A 6,695-nucleotide genomic window follows, 5' to 3' on the forward strand; every position below is an offset into this window, starting at 1 on the left:
GACAGGTGGGGAGATCCCTGCCTCTCTGGAAGACCAACAACGTTTAATTGCACCTTGATCTTCGTCCTGCTCGAATGCTTTGATGCTTATGATCTAAATACATAATGTTAATATTTTTCTCATCTTTTGCACTGATGGAAAACATTGTCCTGGCATTTGCAATTTGCAGGCAAATAGTTTCGTAGGCTTCGGGCGGCTAACTCCACCCTTCGATGAACAAAGTGTTGAACAAGAGACTACTGCCAACCATGGTACATTGTGCGTGTGTTGACTTTTAGTTGGTTTGTTCGCTATAATCTGGGCCATCATGATGGAAGAGCTCTACTCTTGATGCCCAGTTCCTTTGAGTTCAGTTTCCTCACTACAGAGTCCGCTTATCAGAGCTGCAAGACCTGATGGAGCTGGTGTGGTGTGACTTGGAATTAGGGTTATAATAGATAGTGTTTATATCTGATTGAGGGAAGTATTTTTAATAAGGATCATTAGTAAACTAAAATATTCCACTAGGTATCTCCTTAGTTTGCTTTTGTAGTTGTAAACTTCTACAGCATTGCAATATTTAAATTGGTTCAAAAGTGATGCTTCCATGATTTTTGTTAGATCCTTATCAGGTATATAATATAATTGGTTCATGTAAACGTCAAATTTAAATAAATCGCTGCTTACTTTTAGACCTTGGTTTACATTACAATCTTTAAGATTCATCTCAGCAACATTTAAAATAATTTATTTTAGAGACATAAACTTCGTATTTAAACACACAAATGCTGGGAACTGAGAAAGTTAAAAGTACAAATGGGAATGTCCAACAGCTGTTTTATTCGAAAATTTACCAAAACGATCAACAAAAAAATCAACAACTTTTTCTTGCAAAATTATGACAAAATGCAGAACTTGGGAATGCATTGAAACATTAAATGCTTGAAGATATTTTAAATAGCGATATAGATATATAAATCTAGCGATTCGTATCATCTTCATCATCCCACTTACGCGCGATGAGTTATTAGTGGTTCGCTTCGTGCGGGTCGCGAGAAGATCAGCTTGTTTTTCGATCCATAGAGGGTCAGCTCATCATTAGTCTGGGTAACAGTTTGCAGTGTGGGCCTTAACCCTGGTCTGTCTGTGTAGTACTGCAAAAGGCGGCAATAAAGTTAATAGTCAAAATTAGTAAAAAAGAGGTCGGGAAATTGGAAATACTAACAATGCCCAGGGTTGCCAGTCGAGAAGATCGCTCAACCAAGCTCGTGCGGATTACGCTGGATGATGCGCTGACGGCGATTCAGCTGGGAGAAATCCACTGGCAAAGCTGACAGCTGCTGAACACTGTTTCTCCAACCCAATAAGGATGATCCACAATGTAGATGCCATAGGACTTAGGGTCACTGATGCTCCATGAAGCAAACTGAAACCAGAGCCAGATTGGTGGCTACGCTGGGAATTTAATACTGTACATTCAGCGGAGCAACCCCAGGGTCAGCGAGGGTACACCTGGCGGCAGTCACGGACAAACTCCTCGTAATCAATGCCGAACAGGTGTCTCGTGGACCGTTAGAACTCCGGATGAAGACCATCTTAACACGATCGTGCCGGGAGCGAACAGGTAACGACGAACAGGAGCAGCACCGGATCGTCTAACCACTGCCATACTGTGCTGGGTAACTGGTAGAATCACGTTGCATGGCAAACATACAACGCTTGATCTTCACCGACTTTTGAAGCAATCATCGGCACTGGGGATGTTGCCCTTCAGACAGGTATCGAATATCCGCTTGCTCCACTGCCTGTTGCACGTTGTTGATTGTGTCCTCGCAGTTGCTTGATCACGGCACATGTCCCTCGGAAGGGAGCCCACGCTGGAAGTTGTCTGTCCGAAGTGGGAAGATATGAAGGCCAACACCGTGGTGTCCGGCTTCTCGTAAGTTTCAGCATGGCATTCGATGAGCCAATGCCTCGATGAAGATGTCGGCCCCTTGTTTCCGAACTCATAGCGGCCGGCGATGAAGAAGCACAGGGGTCTTGTCCAACAAAAAGCTTAATGTATATGGTAAAAAGGGACAAAAATATTGCTTATATTCTTAATATGTTAGGTGCTGAAAATGCACCTCTTAAGGTTTGTTCAAATTCGATCCTGCTTTAAGACAGTAGCTATCACCAACGATTAAAGTTGTTAATAATTGCTAATAATCGATTACCTAATAGTTAGCACATCAGCGGAAGTCCCATGCTAGCATTGAATTGCTATTAATTGAAATCATATATCATACTTAATTATACGTAGATTATAGATTGTCATGTTTGACGATTAACCTTTGTCTTGAAAGGTGAATTTCGTTACGGAATATGAAAATACTTCCGCATAGCACGAATATGGAAAACATTGTTCCCTGTTATTTCAGTGGGCACTAACATTTAACATAGCTTAAATCTTTTTATGTACTCTAAAGCTCTTAACTAAACTACCTGCAGAAGTGTCCCGTACAAATTTACATTGATCTTCCTTGGCGACAGCATGCAAATTCTGGTCCTGTGGATAGGCTGAGAACTTTCTCTTGACATTCAGACCGTCTGGTGTGGAGGATGTGCCCGGCTTCAGGCTTCAGTAGATGCTTCCGCTCATAGCCTGTGTAATCTCGAGACAGTGGTGAACACGAGCCAAATGGGTGGCAACCGTTCCAGTAATAACGATGGTGGATTTGCTGTTGTTCTGCCTCCGTCGGACGCAGTAAACTTTATCTAGATTATTAGAAACTAGCAAGCGAATGGCGCACAAACAACGACCCAACAATGTCGCGTGGTGGAAAACAGTGGCAAATCTCCACCAGACGAGCAGAAAACAACAGAGAGCTTAGCGCTAGTTTGCCATCAGGAGCTGGGCTGAATCTTTGGGTGTCGGTCGTTATTCTCGGGAGAAGCCACGGCAGTTACGGAACTCCTCCGTGGAACCGCCGTGGCAATCATAAAGCCAAGGATACTGCCAAGGTATCGTTGGTCCGATATCCAAATGAGGTACCCAATATGGCATTCCCACATCTCCGAGTTTCAAACTGGATCCAACTCGGTAGGCGGCGGATCCACTATCGAATAGGATTAGCTGAGGATTTCCCATCAACCAACCAGCGACCAGTGGATTTTGTAGCTTTCGAATGTAAGGAGTTCACAGCACTAATAGTGGGTTTCCTCTGGAATTTACCCATCTCGCGTGCGGGCACAGGCTCCTTAGGGTCTATCATGCAGTTGTCACCGATCTGGTAACACGTAGGCCTCGACCGATCACTGTAAATGCTGACTGACCCTTGTTCACAATTTCCCATGCTACCTCAAAGTTCCAGCGTGATTCTCCTGGAGAGGCAATGTCACCAATGATCAAAGTAATCCCTTAGGTCCGCCTCGACCTACCTTTGAAAAGGACGATTCATCTAAAGTCAAGGAGAATGATAATGATTAGTTTTTGAAAATATTCCTGAGATTTTTGTTGTTCCATTTGAAATCCCCACCCTCAGGTGTTGGAGGTGGATTCATTGTCCTCGAAAAACGATAGATCGTTGTCTACGCATCTTCTCGATATGCTGGCGGAATGCTTAATCGTGCCGCTGCCGATACGAGGCTGAACCTCCGCTGAGTGCTCTCGCCGGTGGACTGATAAAGGTTAACTAAATTTAGCCACCGGGCTTTGACCCATATTACAAGCTGGGACTCTCATCGCCTTACACTCTGTATATTTGACAAAATTTTGTATTTTTAATAAAAACTATGGATTTTAACTGTCTGTATAAACCAAATAAATCTTACAAATAAACCCTTTAAGAAAGCTAAGATAACCTTAGTTGGTCCATTTAACGACATTGAATTTCGGTGTTTTGAAACATCGATTTAAGAAGACAAACTATTTCTCTCTATGCATCGAACGCCGTTGTTGGCTTATCATTACACGCCGGCACTTGTTGCATCACCATGCAGCGCGAGGAAAAAAAGTGATCGATCCACTATCAGGAGAATGCAATGGCATCGGTGCAGTTTATGGCTGATAAGACAGTTATAAAAGGATATCGACCGTTGTCCCTGACAGTCGGTCATTTATGTACACATTATTCTTATATTATGCCATATTCTATAGGGTATTAACTATAGATGATATCGTTGTGCTGTCCATAAACCAGTTATCTATTTTTCTTGATGTCGGAAATGTCTTGATATCATCAAGATGAGTTTGCCACTCTTCTGCTCTATGTATACAGGAAAATTCTCATAAATGTTTTCGCTTGTCAGCGTCGCTGTTGAAAGGCGCTGGGAAAACAGATGCTGGATAGGGTAACAGTTTTAGGGACAAAAGGAATTTAAATGAATTTGAAAACTTTATGATATTTACCAAACATTGTCTCTGAAATTTATTTACTTATTACTTCATTTACTGCGGGCATATTTTCACAATTTTTAAAGACAAAGCCTGGCAGCACACTGGGGTGCTTATATTTTTTTAATTTGATATTGTCCAGAATGACCTTGGACTGATAACGAATTTCTACAGTTCATAAATATATTGAACTAACACCTTCGTTCAATTAACTTCTCAATGAATTTCTCAAGACTATAAAGTATTTAACACACCCACTTAAATATCTTATCTGTGTTGATATAATAGACATAGTTTAACTTTTCAGTTTAAACTTTTTAATACATTAGAGGTTTGAGAAATGATAATAACTTTTAACAAACTTTGACCTAGCAAAATCAATTTGAAAATTATTTATGGAGTTTTTCATTTGGGTTTAATTTCTCTGATCATAGATTTCATTTCTGAGCACAATTTGTAAAATACTTTTTCACTTGAATTCATTTAGGACCCACCTTGTCACGCTCCCACCCAGAATACTTTCAAAGGGCTCACATTTGTAATACTGATTTATGTTTTATGAACCTCAACATTTTTTTGATATCGGTTGGAAAACATCTATTTTAACATCAAATGTATCTAAACATATTGTCAGGACGTCACCTCTTTCTCCTACACTCAGAGGGCGTTATATCCGGATCAAGAAGAAGAGAGTGATTCCTAATTATCACCTGAACTCAGACTTGTCCCCTTTTCACACTTCACACTTTTCATCAGAACATACATAAGGGAAAACACTTTTAATAAACGAAGGTAGGTGTGAGAAAAAGTAAAAGTGAGGAAACCTTTTTGGTACATGGGGTTCTGTTAATTGAATAATTCACGACTTCTTACTCTTGATAATTTATTTATCTAATTGAGAAGAAAGAGGTGAAAACTATATCTTACGGCTTATCTCGCTTTCACCTGCACTTATTACGCACCTGCTGTAACGCAACTCAGGAAACAAAGTCAAGAACAGTGAAGATCAAAACAGCAAGCAGCTGTGGAGAGACCTTTAAGTGTACAGTGCGCAAGCTTTCGTGTGACTGTGTGTGAGTGCTCGGTGGCAGGCAGAGATATTTTTTTTCATTGCCTGAGCGGCAGCTAAAAGTCAAATAAAGGTCAGTGGGTAGGTGCTGCTTGAGAGAGTGAGAGCAATGTTTAAAATTGTTCACATTATTGAAGTAATTGTTTCCTTGCGCCCCTTTTGTTATTGTTTTTTTAATAACGTTTTTCTTTGTTGTCTTGTTACAGAGTTTAACCCGCTCAACAAGTTTAAACTTGATAATTTTGAATGAAGGCACTCAAAGGTGGTCGAGAGGGAAAGAGAGGTAGAAAGCGCTGAATTTGAATTAATATATATGCTGCTTTACTTATGTAATGGCGCATTGATAAGGCCCCATAACGCTTATCACCAATTTTTTGTTTATGCCTTATGCTTTTACCACTTTCCAGCGGGGTATCATTAATGTAGGTGTGAAAAAGTCCAAGTTAGAAGGTTTCCAAGTATAATCCGCTTGGCGTTAATTGTAAAATGCAACCAACAAAATACCTGCTGATAACGTTGTTTGTTTGTAATCAGTATTGATGTGGGTGTGTATGTGTGGAGTAATTTGATTTCGGCACGCGTACAGCTGTAAACGATATAGTTCCCGATCTCGAAAAAATCAATCACCTTAGAGCCAAGAAAGCGCACTAGCTGTTGTTGGCCACTTGAAAACGAATAACTGAAAAATAAATTCGAAAACAAAAAGAAAACTAATGGGCACCAAGTGAGTTCTTGCTGTTGCACCGCAGAGTGGGAGTTTGCGCGAGAGAAATGCTGAGCGAAAGGAGAAAGAGCGAGAGAGTTCAGGTGAAGGGAGGGACCGCAAGAGTGGTCAAATATACCAAAGAAAATTCAAATATTATTGTAGTTAAGTAGTTAAACATTAAATTAAATTACCTAACTAAGAGGGAAAAGATTATCTGAAAGTTAAACAATATTTAGAGAATCTAAATTTAAACAAAAGTAGAACTGAATGTACAATATTATCTCAAGAGTCAAAACAAATTCTTATTTGTTGAATATCGAATAACGTAAGTAAATAACGGGTAGTTAGATTATTGCCAACTGCAAACTTAAATTAAGTGTAGAGTGCATCTCACAGGGAAATTTAAATCAGGCAATATATACATTTTCAAAAGAAAACTAGGTATAGTGCTTTAAGTGGTTAACCATTTTGACAATTTTTTGTTAAGCAAATTCTGATTTTTTAAACTAAATTAAATAGAGTATAGTTTCTTTTTACAAAGTTCGCTATATTTTCTTCTGGTTTTC

The 6,695-nt window shown here is 39.8% G+C and overlaps 1 pseudogene; it reads right to left on the reverse strand.

Moving 5' to 3' along the window:
- Positions 1-989: 989 nt before the first annotated feature.
- LOC121530389 lies at positions 990-3,419 on the reverse strand (annotated as a pseudogene).
- Positions 3,420-6,695: the final 3,276 nt, after the last annotated feature.

The sequence above is a fragment of the Drosophila eugracilis genome, unplaced genomic scaffold, assembly GCF_018153835.1.
Source record: "Drosophila eugracilis isolate 14026-0451.02 unplaced genomic scaffold, ASM1815383v1 contig_674, whole genome shotgun sequence".
NCBI lineage: Eukaryota > Metazoa > Arthropoda > Insecta > Diptera > Drosophilidae > Drosophila > Drosophila eugracilis.